Source organism: Neophocaena asiaeorientalis, unplaced genomic scaffold (assembly GCF_003031525.2).
Source record: "Neophocaena asiaeorientalis asiaeorientalis breed wild unplaced genomic scaffold, Neophocaena_asiaeorientalis_V1.1 scaffold19, whole genome shotgun sequence".
Lineage (NCBI taxonomy): Eukaryota > Metazoa > Chordata > Mammalia > Artiodactyla > Phocoenidae > Neophocaena > Neophocaena asiaeorientalis.
Window position 1 is genome coordinate 3,011,068 of NW_020173388.1, and position 13,992 is coordinate 3,025,059.

Genomic DNA, 13,992 nt, shown 5'->3' on the forward strand with positions numbered 1-13,992 from the left:
CACCTGAAAATGGGGCTAATAAGCATAAACACCTCATTGGATTCCTGTGAGAGTTACCTGAAATAACGTGAGAGAACCTGCGCCGTTCCTGGAATATAATAAGCTCAGTACGTGGTGGTAGAGGCAGTATTAGAGGTTATGGTAAGGATAGTAGTAATTACTATTATTAATGAGACCAACAGCACAAGAGTGAGAGAGCAAAGCAAAAGTGATAGGTTTCAGCAGGCGAGAGATTGCTGGACAGGAGATGACTTGTGGGCTTTCTTTCCCTTGAGCTCTATTAGTTTTTTCAATGACATCTTAGTGGAGAAATTTGGAAATTCCTTTCCCTTTGCCTTCCATTTTCTATTACCTTCCTGAAAACCGAAGCTTCGGTACAGAATTCAGCTGGAGGCTACATCCCAGCATCTGCATTGACCTTAGAGCGCTTAAGGTAATTATTCTGTCAATTATTTGACTTTTTAAAGTGTGCTTACCTTGAAGAACCTCTGCAAAGGAGGACCATGTTAATGTGTAACATGGAGATAAGCAGGGCGCCGCTCCTTTTTATTTTTTTCTTTTTCCTGGCTGTTCAACTGGAAAACTGAAATGGTTCTATTTGCATCTCATAGGGCAGTGTTGAAAGGTGGGGATGAAAGAGCTTTTACTGATGAAGTACGGCAGAATGTGAATTTTTGCAACACGAATTGCAAGGAATCACCTGCAATTTGTTTTGGTTTTAAGAGAAAAAAGGAAATTACAAGGCAATGTAATAATACCTTGCTTGAAAAAGTGACAAGACAGCAGAGAGGATACTCTTGAGTTGAACCGAGTAGCTGTGTGCATCTCTTGTAGATGGAATGAGTGGTCCCTACTTGCATGGACAGCAAGGTCATTTTTCTTACCCCAAAGAGAGGGCATTAACCATCGGTGCTATAGAGGAAACGTGGAACAGGAAGGAACGAGCAACTGCAGCAGAAGGCCTGAGTTGAGCCCAGGAGGGTTGGGGACCCTGTGGGCGGGAGCCAGCTCCACCCATGTGGCAGCTCCCCGGGGCAGCAGGCGAGGGTGGGAACTTTCTGTTGTTAGAGAAACCACCTCCGCATCATCCAAGTACATTTCTGAAATGCCTGACTGTGCTCAGGGCTCTGTAAGCTCAGGATTAGCCAGCCCTCCAGGGACCTGGTCTGCATCACTAGCAAAGATCAGAGGAACTTGGTAGAGCCATTTTTTGAAGGAAAAAAAACAACCCTAAACCCACAAGTGAATGGAAATGCATATTTATATCACTGGCCCATCAAGGGTCAGGGTGTTTTGTGGGGAGGGAGAGAAATTGGTGATTAGGAATGAAGCTCTGGAATGTAAAGCTAGAAGATCTGTGGCAGAGACGGAAGAGAGGAGACTGAAGGCAAACACTGGATCTTGTACCACTGTTTCATCAGCTGCAGCAAGTAATTGACTGCACATGGGTTAGCTGGATATGTCGAGGCAGAATTTTAGGTTACCTGGAAGGTCGTATGGGACAGTGGTTAGGAGCCTGGGCTCTAGAACCAAACTGCCTGGTTTTGAACCCCACCTCTACCATTTATAAGCCTCGCGACTCTAGGCAAATCACTCAGCTTTCCTGTGCCTCCGGTGTCTCCTCTTGGGACATGGGAGGCAGCCCCAACCTCACAGAGTGGTTGACAGGGTTAGATTAGTTACACACCTGAATGCCCATGGTGAGCAGTCAATGAATAGGCGTAGCTGTTGGTGTGAATGGCCATTGGTGGGGAGGGTGGGGGGCAGGACTGAGTTGAGGGGAAACAATTAGCATGAAATAGCATAACAGAGTATATGGTGGTTAGAAACTAGGAAAGTCATTGGGTCCAGCTTCCTCCTTAACCAGGAAAACAAATCCCATTCCACTTTAAAATAATTAATTTGAAATCATAAATAACAGTGACGGTTTATGGAGTACTCACTGTGTGCCAGACAGCACGGGAAGCCCTGTGCATGCATCCTAACGATCCCATGGGGCCCTGGTACTTATTATTACCCCATTTTTATCAATGAGAAAACTGAGTCTCAAAACGTTAGGTAACTTACCCAACATCACCTAGATCTGTCTGAATCCAGAGATTATGTTCACAACACAGCAGTTCTGTTCCCTTTGCTTTCCATTTTCTATCACATTCCTGAAGACTAAAGCTTCAGGACAGATTTCAACTGAAGGCTGCATCCCAGCACGTGCATTGGACCTGGAGTGCCAGGGTCATTGTTCTGTCGATTATTTGACTTTTTTTTTATACATTTATTTATTACTTTATATTTATTTTTGGTTGTATTGGTCTTCGTTGCTGCACGCTGGCTTTCTCTAGCTGCGGCGAGCGGAGGCTAGTCTTGGATGCAGTGTGTGGGCTTCTCATTGCAGTGGCTTCTCTTGTTGCGGAGTGCGGGCTCTAGGCACGCGGGCTTCAGTAGTTGTGGCACATAGGCTCAGTAGTTGTGTCTTGCGGGCTCTAGAGCACAGGCTCAGTAGTTGTGGCGCACGGGCTTAGTTGCTCCGCAGCATGTGGGATCTTCCTGGACCAGGGCTTGAACCCGTATCCCCTGCATTGGCAGGCGGATTCTTAACCACTGCGCCACCAGGGTTGTCCCTATTTGACTTTTTAAAGTGTGCTTTCCTTGGAGAACCTCTGCAAAGAGAGGACTGATTTATTGTGTTCTATGGTCCCATTGAAGCAAATATTTCATACCCGTGAATACATGCCTTATTTTGTTTTGTTCTGTATAAATCCAGGCACCATGTTTTGAAAAATATTTTAATTAATCTTGAGTAAATCATTTCCCAGTTCTTGGTTAGCTATTTAAAAGAAACGATAATTTTAAGTACTAAAAAATTTTCCTTTGGAATCAATCCATCGTTTGATTGGATCTGATTGAAATTGTGAATAAAATGAAGAATTCATCCCTGACAACGCTCAGCCATTGCTCATCCATGCATGGATGCATTTGAAATTGTTAGAGATCCTTAACTGCTGACAAACGCTTTGTTACCCTGACTTTAAATATGCGATGTGTCTTTGATCTTAGTGCTTCCTTTGGGAGTAAGTAAAATCAAGACTTCTCATTCCCTGACATGGCATCCTTTCAGATGATAGAAGATATTTAACAGGTAGTCCCCCACCCCAGGCATCTCTCCTTTAAGCTAAACACCCACATCACCTTCTGTGTTGGTTTTCAGACCCCACACCAGTCTTTGATGGGTGGTTTCCACCCTTAAGAGTTTGAACAAGATCCAGGACTGCAGGACTGACCGGATCAATACAGAACACACTGCGGCCACAGGGTCACACAAATGCAGACCCAGACGGATGGCCTCCAGCCTCCTAGCCTCACTCCACAGTTAAATAATAAAGGCAGGGTGATAAGCAGAAGGATTTCCCCAAACTGTTTCGGAGTGGTCCGTGGTAGAGGCTTCGCGTCATTGCTCTTGTTTGTATTTCACGTGAGAGTTCCTCATGTTGGTTCTAACAAAATGATCCTTGATATTCAAGATTTGTGTGGACTGTTCCTCAATTCTCAGGCACAAGTTCTAAAAATGAAAAGCTGTTCCTTCTTTGCATAAGAGGGGGTATTTGTAGCTATGTTTATCACAGATCCACGTTACAAATAGACAGGGGTGCATGGAAAGGGAGACGTTTAAAGTCACATATTGAGACCATCAGGTGGCTCCCTTTGATCTAACTCCTACATTGCTCTGCTTTGTGTCCACCCTTTTTTCTCAGATGTGAAATTGTTGGGCTTTATTTTTCCACTTGTCAAATTTTCTTCAGCTTTTTAGCTGCTGTGTTGAACTCTTCTTTTCCTTAAAGGCATTTGGTTATTTTTTTAAATGTTTTTGCTTTACTGAAGGTTAATGTGCTTTTCATGGTTTTATAGTTACCTTGCAGAAATCTCATTAGAAAAGCACTTTAATATATTACTTGGCAACCAGACATCTGACAGTGTTCTAGTTCATTAGTTAGGAAACCTCCCCAGGCTTGGAGGAACGGACATTCCTCTGTGAATTGGGAAGCTTTGATCACTCCAGCAGGGGCCAGGGTTTATTTTAATGCATTTGAGGGGGAAGGGGAAGAGGTACTCTAAATCTGGCAAAATAAAAATAACACTGATTAAGAAAACAATGAAACATTCTCGAAAAAGAATTGCACTTCATTTAATATTATTCTGTGGTATCTCCTGAGTCCTTTGAAGACAGGACTTATTTTAGAAAATGGGTCTCTTTCTGTGGCAAGAGCCTAGTTAAACAGACTCACTCCAGATCACAGATCACATTGAAATGATCCTAATGAGGGTAGACTTTTCAAAGCTATATTCATTTTACCATGAATAAATGGATTCAAGTCTTATTCGTGGGTTTTTAATTTTCAACTTTGAATTTGCAAACTGTCAAATTCCTTCAAAGCTATGGTGTGCAGAGAAGGACCTGACTAATAGGATTGCTTTATTTTTAAAGAAAGATGCCCTTTAGCACAGCACTGGGCTTTGAAATGTGATCAGTCAAGGGTCCAACAGGCAAGGATTTCCTACATGACACTGTTTCTTGTTGAGTTTCAACCGGATTTAATGTCTCTCATACAAGAAAGCTACCGGGAGGGCTTCTAGTGTATTCAAAGTAGATAATGCTATATTGTTTCAACACAGAGTATACCAAATGAAGTACAAGTTCCTGAAGCAGGGCAATACTTGGGTGCTGGTGACTTTTTTTTTTTTTTTTAAGGAGCTGTATCTTTTTTCTTTTAATTGAAAGACTTGAAGCAAGCTGTCCGAAAAGGTGTTTTTTTGTTTTTGTTTCTGTTTTTTGCGTGATACGCGGGCCTCTCACTGTTCTGGGGCCTCTCCCATTGTGGATGGAGCACAGGCTCTGGACGCGCAGGCTCAGTGGCCATGGCTCACAGGCCCAGCCACTCCGCGGCATGGGGTATCTTCCCGGACCGGGGCACGAACCCTTGTCCCCTGCATCGGCAGGCGGACTCTCAACCACTGTGCCACCAGGGAAGCCCTGAAAAGGTGTTTTTAAAAAAAAACAAAAAAGAGGGCTCAGTTATTAGAAAGGTATAAATAGGGCAGCAAGCAAATGGTCATATGAAAGGAGGGCCTCCTCCTTTATCGAGAGATAAAGGGAAAGGAATGGAGCATTTTGGCAAGAGTGACATTAAGCCGCTGAAGTAAGGTTGGAGAGGAAACTGGAGCATCCTGCGTAGTGACAGACATGAATGAAAAAAGCATGCAGTGCTTTTCGGCTTGCCTGATTGACAAGCAGAACCCAGTTGCCAATGATGGCTCACTTTCACCTTTTAATACCTTCCGAGGCAGGTAGGAGAGACGGGAGGGATGGGCAGAAACAATAAATGGTTTAGTTCTGTGTTAGAGGTGCATTTTCCAAAGAAAATGCAGTTTGGAGATCTGTGTGCTCAGACCAGGACCTGCTGTGTGAGTCGCTGGCCTCAGGCAGGTTACTAAGTACCCCCCCACACACACACACACACACTGTGTTTCCTCATCTCTGTGCATTAGGGGTCACAGAGGCTCTCAACCAACTCCACAGCTCTGTGCTGCGGGTCAGGTAGGATAACACACTTTAGAAAGTTCTCCACAAATGGGCAGTGATGGTGGGGGCAAGCTGGAGGTGGTGATGATGACTCTGATGTCTTATCCTGACTGACTCCAAGCCTGGCCAGTTCCTTCGCAGCCGTGCAAGCTCACGGGGCTACTCAGAAGGCCCATCTTACTGCCCCTTCTGATCCAGAGCCCCTAGTTCTCAGGCAGTTCTGGCTTTCTTTATAACCACCTCCCTTCCCGCAGCAAGGGTTCACAATCCGCAGAGAAAAGCTGTTCAAGACAAGACCTCTTAAGCAGGCTCAAAGTTTTGAAAGCCACCGTGGACCTGCCTTCCTGAGCCCCCAGATATTCCCCCACGCCAAGTACAGTCGGCCCTCCGAATCCATGGGTTTTTCATCCTCAGTATACCCACAGCCGACTGTATTCATCGCACTGCGCCATTCTATATAAGGAACTTGAGCATCTGTGGATTTTGGTATCCGTGAGCACTCCTGGATCCAAACCCCTGCAGATATTGAGGGAAGACAGTATGCACAACACCAGTGTGGCTGCCTTAGACCTGTCATGATATTGACCCAGCCCAGCCCCCTCTGCTGGGCTGGGAGCCAGGACTGTGGGCGGGGGTGATGGCCCAGCGTGTGCTGTTAGAGGATCCTGCCCACTGAGTGACCACCCAGGAAAAACCAAGGGAAGCTGTCTTACCTCGTGTGTGTTGGAACCCGCCAGTGTTGGAATCTGGAGTTGCTTAGTCTAAGCCTGAATGATCAAGAACCGGGGACGGTGCCAGACTGAAAGCGAACATTTGTGTGTCAGCACAGATAGAGGAAGGAAATAGGCCTGCTGAATGTAACAGCCCCAGTAGGCCTCCTACTGACTGGTCCTCCTCTCCTTACCCACGCAGAACTCGCCTGATTTGATGAGACATATATGTACTCAGTAGCAGCATTGGAACATAGTGTTTGACTAGAAGAGGCTTTCCAAAGGCTAGAGCAAGAAAGAGGAACATTCTTTGTAAGTTCCAAGCTAGTGTGTCGTACCCTGGAGATATAAGAAATGGTGCCTTCAGTAGGACCTAGAGTTGTGCATTGATCAGCATCAGTTTTGGCCAAAATATACTCCTGCTGCAGCTTGTACTGATCCACACACTTCCTCCAGCTAGATTTCACCACTGCCACATGCACAAGGACCGAGGAGCTTCCTTAACTAGGTGAGCCTGGTGTGCTTAGAGCAGAAGAAATAGCATGTAGTGAAAAACGAACACGTGCAGGGAGAGCCCATCTGCAGAAAAACTGGCCTTTTTAATTAGCAGTTTTGTTTCAATACATTCTTTAATACATTGTGTTGTACTGTTCAGCATTGATCTTCAAGATGGATCACATTTGTTTTTCAGGAGGAATCAACCTTAACCAAATAGAAAAATGCACTGAGGCCCCCCTGTGTTCGTTGCTCATTACTCCTCCCCCAAATCTGTGAGCCGGCTCAAGGGGTCTGAGGCATTCAGAAGAGAAGCATTCTTATTTAAACTTTTGGTGGGTTCATTTTGCATGTTTTTGAGGCCGATTATGGTCTCATAGAGGTTCAGGCCCACAGTCAGAGACTGAGAAACTTCCATCATCATAAATGTGGCCTGTGGCACCCACCTCGTTTTAACTAGAGCTTAACGCAAAGGAGTGATTGGGGCCTGACTTCTGCCTCCTACAAACTAATCTTTTTCAATGGTGTGCACTTCTTTCTGTCCCCCAAAGGGATTTGTTAAATGTGATTTTCAGCGGGAAATGCGCTTTTTTTATTTGTTAGCCATAATGGAAATGCATAGATAAACAGAATCTGTGTGAATATAGTCAGATTTGGGAGTGGGAGACAGGATAGGGGAAACAAAGATAGAAAAAGCTCTGTCAAACATGAAATGAGGGGCAGGACGGGAATAAAGACGAAGACGTAGAGAATGGACTTGACGACACGGGGAGGGGGAAGGGTGAGCTGGGACGAAGTGAGAGAGTGGCATGGACATATATACACTACCAAATGTAAAATAGATAGCTAGTGGGAAGCAGCCACATAGCACAGGGAGATCAGCTCAGTGCTTTGTGACCACCTAGAGAGGTGGGTTAGGGAGGGTGGGAGGCAGACGCAAGAGGGAAGAGATGTGGGGGCATAAGTATATGTATAGCTGATTCAGTCTGTTATAAAGCAGAAACTAACACAACATTGTAAAGCAATTAACCTCCAATAAAGATGTTAAAAAACAAACATGAAATGAGTATCTACGTGATTTTCATTTTTATTTAAACCAGCCTCCTCTTTATAAAATTTACTTCTTAATAAGACAACATTGTACAGTGAGTATGATCGGCATTTTGAAGAGAAAACATCTTACTGTGGAAGGACTTCTAGAAGAAAGAAAGACTCACCTAAGATTCCTACAGGAAATCTAAAGTGAACTCCTGGTGGTGGACCTCCCATCTGTGTTTTGTGGTGAGGGACCATGAACAACCCAGAGAGAAAGAGAGAGAGATCCCAGTAACTGGAAGTTCCCCCGTGGCCCCGCCTCGGCTTCCTGCCCAGCTTCCGCTCATTTGCCATCTTTATTCTTCTCTTCTGCTCCGTCCAGCCCCACAGATGGTCCAAGACACTCAGAGGGGCCTTCAGGCATCTACACCAATTTGAGTTTCCCTCCTGGGCAAGTCAGTGTGTCTCATGGTAATATTCTGTCCTGAAACCATACGAGGAGAGGATATAACAGTCTCTATCACTCCTGGAGGAAAGCCTGAGAGTGGTGGCCTAGAGGAAGCCCCCCGCCCTGGACCCTACTGTATGTCTGGGCAAGAGGCTCAGAACATTTCTCTAGTCTTGGCTAGAAAGGCTTCCTTAGAGCTTTGGCTTTTCTCTCATGTCCTTCAGATGGATTCTGCATACCAGAATGGCAAATTGAAAAGCTTCACAGAATTAGCTTTTAATGTTAAAAACAAAAGAAAAAAAGCAAGTTGAGGAATGATTGAAGCGAAAGCACATTCCAGCTGTCAGACAACTTGGAGAGCATTAGTGGATGTTCTAAATTTAAACATAATTTGTCCCTTTCTCCTTATCCATATAACACCCGAAGTTTCCTTTCATTTCCCTCCCTGCCTTCCACTAACCCCATTCCTGGTTTACTACATGGTGATAATTATGTAAATGCATCCTGAAAATTTAACCCTTCATGTGCCATTTCCTCTCTTTCGATATTTTCTTTCCTTTTTTGTGGAAAATGATATAACAGGAACTTGCCATCTGCATGTTCTTCACTTTTTAAAAAAAATTAATTTATTATTTATTTACTTTTGGCTGCGTTGGGTCTTCGTTGCTGCACACGGGCTTTCTCTAGTTGTGAGGGCTACTCTTAGTTGTGGTGTGCGGGCTTCTTGTTTTGAAAGAACAGTGATAAACTTTAATCAAATTAAAGTCAGGAATATAAAAATTCTGCCTCAATTTTTCTTTAATTTCCTACATATCACTTGTTTTCCTACTGTCTTTGCTGAATTTTAACAGTCTGGGACAGCCTCTATGATTACAAATAAAAAAATACACATCCATAAGTCCTTAAACACCATTAAAAAAAAACCAAAGTGTCGATGCCAAATTTCTGATTTTAATGAAAATTCTGAACATTAAAGGAGCATTGCTGCATTTACAATGCGGATTTTTAAAAGCTATCTGAAAATAAAATATAGTAAAATTATTGCTTCCCAAAGTTATGTTGACGTAATCTATACAAGGCAGAATTGAAACAATAGCATACTGCCTGAAAACAGTTACATGACCAATCTTTATCCCTTCTTTTGGCATTTTATACAGCTCTACAAAGCTATCACGTGATAGTCCTTATCTTGAAAGGGATGTCCTGCCATCTAGATACTTAAATTCTATCCATGTTAAGATATAGCCTGAGGATATTAGTGTGTTTACCCATAGGAATGACTTTAATTTTGCATGTTAAGCAGTACAGTACATGCTTGACGAATCTGTGTGAAGTTCTATAGGCATATTACTTTGCCAGATAATACCAAAAAATTCACAGTGTAAAACCAAGAGTAGTTATTCTCATTATTTAAAAAGAAAAAAGCAACACTTATTTCACAATCCCTGGACCTGTAAAATAGCCATTCTTTTAATTTACAGAATTGAGGGAAGTATTTTAAATGTCAAAACACACATGCTGAATGTGATTTAGTGTATCAGCACCAAAAATGTGAAAAGTCTACAAAAATTGTTTAGATGTGTAAGGTGCATACATGAATTATATTCAGTTTGAGGGAAGAAACGGTACCCCCAGACGCCCTGATATTTAAGAAATAGCTGCATAACTTTCGCCTTGGTTTGTAACAAAATAAAAAATACCGCTTTTAATTTTTCTTATATAAGTCATCTAAAATTAAATCCAGAATTGAAGTGCTGCCTTTTACTGTGAATAGCAGTTTGATCGTTAACGTTTTTTATGTTCCAGCTTGACACTTCACACACAACAGATATTTAATGCCCTAAAAATATTTTAAAAACTTGAGTCATTTTGTGAACATCTGAAGTTAGATCTCTTATATTTTTATGTAGAGTTGGGTATAAAGTCATTGTGTGTCCAATTATTTTTAAATGTTATCAGTCCCAATCAGTAATTAGGACTTCTTTAAATATGTCATCATCGTTTCAGGCAAAAATTACTATTATGAAGTTAGATGAAAGTAAATACAGAATTTCTTGGTTTACAATCCAAAATTATTATTGTGACATTAAAGCATGCCTCTTTCCAAACCATTTGGTCAATGCTGATGACACTTAAATAAGGAAAACTTAGGCCAGTATTTCTCTAACTATACTGACATGCTGTCCTGAATGACCTACCAAGGCTGGGGAAGGGACCTGGCCTGGTTCCTCAGCTCTGTGAAGTTGCCCCCTCCTGTCTTACTCTAAATAGCTTATACAAAATCAACTTATCCACACTGTTAACACAGAATCCAGCAAGCTACAGCCCTGATGCCACCTACATTTATATATTTACTTTTTACTGTGTACATTAAACAAAGAATTCTGTTGTGCTTTTCACATATTGGATATAAGTCTTCATATTTTATTTCTAGGTTTCTTGGGAAGGGAAGAGAAAGACTAAGAAAAAAGAAATAGAACAGGGGAGTCAGACTGTAAAGTAACATTACACACACAACTGGCCCAATATCTTTTTAATTTAAAAGATACTATCATCAAAAGGTTATATATATTTATATATATATTTATAAAAGAAAAGTCTCCTCCCTAAAATCCATATTATCCCATGATAGATTTTCACAGTGACTAGTATATATATCGATATAGTTTTTTTTGTTTGTTTTTTGTTTTTTTTTGCGGTACGCGGGCCTCTCATTGTTGTGGCCTCTCCCGTTGCGGAGCACAGGCTCCGGACGCGCAGGCTCAGCGGCCATGGCTCACGGGCCCAGCCGCTCCGCGGCATGTGGGATCTTCCCGGACCGGGGCACGAACCCGTGTCCCCTACATCGGCAGGCGGACTCTGAACCACTGCGCCACCAGGGAAGACCTATACCGACATAGTTTTCAAATCTGTTCAGTTATCCATTGGGTAATGGTTTTAGAATTAAAAGATGCCATTATCATCTCAGTCTGAACATTGTACCATTAGGGAGATGTGCTTAGAAATGGTTCAGTGATTTGCTCATTATGACTACAAAGATGTCTATTTACCTTAGCAATAAATAATCCTGATACCAAAAGAGATAATGGTCACGCACACACCGAGATGGCTGCGTGCTCTTAAAATATTTACATGTAGTTTTTCCGTTAGGGCTTTCCCATTAGCAAGTGAAAGTGAGCTCTCTTCAATTTTCTCCACATCAGTCTTGCTTCTGGGGAATGCATCCTTCCATTTCTACAACTTCGGGCCATCCTTCATATTTGTTTGTGTCCTTATTGTTCTTTATGTGCTGCTCAAAAGGGCTTTTTGTCTTAATGCCTTATCCACCACAGAAGACCCAGTTGTCTCTAAAACCAAGATGAGTAGTAGATGTACTCCCCAGTTCAGCAATGAGCTGCCGGGCCTCATCATTGAGTTTGGTTGCTCCATCATCATATGTTCCCATTAAGACTATTGTTCCATCTTGTATGGCCTTCAGAAACTCAATAAATGAGGCCACATTTCCTCCCCACATGTCAAAATATCTGGTGTCTATTAGATCTCCTGTTTTTCCATTTACCTAGGCAACATTGATTCCTCTTCCAACATTATTCTTAACACCACTCATTAAAACATTGTCCTCCAGGCAGATTTTGGGTCCTACCACCCTGGCTGCTCCACTTGCCATTTTAAAAGCAAAATGCTTCTCAGGGCAAGCTTTTGAGATCCCACATTTATACCTGGGAGGTTTTGTGGAACGTGCAACTGCGTCCATTGCTGACCTTGCAAATAGATTTCCTAAACTCGCATCCATTTTTATTTCAAACATAGAATAACATAGAATGTCAGTAAAAATACTGCCACGGCTACCACCAACTTTGCAGCACCTGCTACCCTCATGTTTGGTTTTTCAGTCTGTGGCACTTTTCATTAAATAAGCTCTGGCCTCCTGCCTGCCTCTCTGCCTCGCGGGCCCGCTCGCTCCTCCGGCTCCTCCCCGGAGCGCGGGCTTCTCATTGCGGTGGCTTCTCTTGTTGCGGAGCACGGGCTCTAGGTGCGCGGGCTTCAGTAGTTGTGGCGTGTGGGCTCAGTAATTGTGGCACGCAGGCTCAGTAGTTGTGGCACACGGGCTTAGTTGCTGCGTGGCCTGTGAGATCTTCCCAGACCAGGGCTCGAACCCACGTCTCCTGCATTGGCAGGCGGATTCTCAATCACTGCGCCACCAGGGAAGCCCTGTTCTTCACTGTTGACCCCAATCATGTATTAACGGATAGAAAGTATTTCAGCCTCCTTATTTTTCTCTGCCATTGCTGATGCATTACTAGGCTCCTCTTATCTGGGCATTAGCTCATTTCTTATCTGAGTCTTCACTGGCTTCTGTTTTGCCTTGATCTCTTGGGCATGATGTCTATAGGTCTTGTCTCTATGGAGAATTAGATAGTAAACTGGCGACAGCAGTCCTTTGATTGGAGCTTAGCTTTTTCAAGTGCTCAGATTTTTTTTTATTACTTATTTGTACTTTTTTATGGCTAACATTTTTCTGATTCTTTGCCTGAAAGTTTTTTTTTTTAATTATTTATTTTTGGCTGCATTGGGTCTTCATTGCTGGGCACAGGTTTTCTCTAGTTGTGGTGAGCTGGGGCTACTCTTCGTTGAGGTGCACAGGCTTCTCATTGCGGTGACTTCTCTTGCTGTAGAGCACGGGCTCTAGGCACATGTCAGATGTTTTTTCAAGCATACTTCTTCTGAAACCTCAATATATCTCCAGAACAATGATTCCCAAACTTCTGGGAATTGTAACAACCTATCCTTACGTTTGGTTTGTATGAGATCCTACCTCCCTTTTCACCCTATCAATCCTCCAGGAAGAAGAGGGCAACATTTTTTGTTTTTTAATGTAAAAACAAGTAAAAAATTTTTTAGTTTTGAGAGGGCTTGGGGATGACATGACACTCGGTGGTGTATTGAAAGAGGCGTTGCAAAAAAGGAATCACTGCTGTGAATCTTGGAATAAGGTCATTTTAATCTCACTCACTATTTCCTTTTTTTTAAATTGAGGTAGAAAATGCATAATGTGAAATCTACCCTGTTATCAAATTAAGTGTACATACAGTATTATTAAATATAGGCACATTGGTATACAGCAAATTTCTATAACTTTCTCATCTTGCAGAAACATTGAACAGCAACTCTGCATCTCCCCCACCTCTAGCCCCTGGCAGCCACCATTCTACTTTCTGCTTTTATGAGTTTGACAACTTTAGATCCTTCGTGTGAGTGAAATCATGCAACATTTGTTTTTCTATGACTGGCTTATTTCACTTAGGTTAGTGTCCTCAAGGTTCATCCATGTTGTAGTAATATGGCAGATTAATCTCACTGTTTCCTAAAGTGTGAATATAAGACCCTTAAGGGAAAAAAGTCTTTTATAGTTTCTATGGGCTGTTTAAGGTTACAAATGCTCACAGTTAAGGCTTATGTTTGGGGGATCCTGGGGGGATACAAGGTTCAATTATTTTTTATATAACGATGAAGTAACATAAAAGATTCTAGGAGAGCATGTACAAAGAACAGTCCTTGAAAATGCATATTATCATCATTGCAGTGATCTCCTTGAGACTTAGCCATAATGACCCCAAATCAATAAATGTCCATCCATGAGGACTGTACAAATGCGGGAGGTTTTGTCGTAACCCTTGAGGAAAGAACTGTATGACAAAAACAAAAAACCCTCCTTCTCCAAAAAGAGA

At 42.6% G+C, this 13,992-nt stretch overlaps 1 protein-coding gene and 1 pseudogene across 1 annotated transcript in view; one reads left to right on the forward strand and one right to left on the reverse strand.

Annotated features, from left to right (window-relative positions):
• Positions 1-13,992, forward strand: part of IGFBP7 (insulin like growth factor binding protein 7) — a 137,923-nt gene that overhangs the window by 92,545 nt on the left and 31,386 nt on the right. The gene's annotated exons all lie outside the window — the stretch shown is intronic.
• On the reverse strand, positions 11,463-12,142 carry LOC112400739 (protein FAM3C-like; annotated as a pseudogene).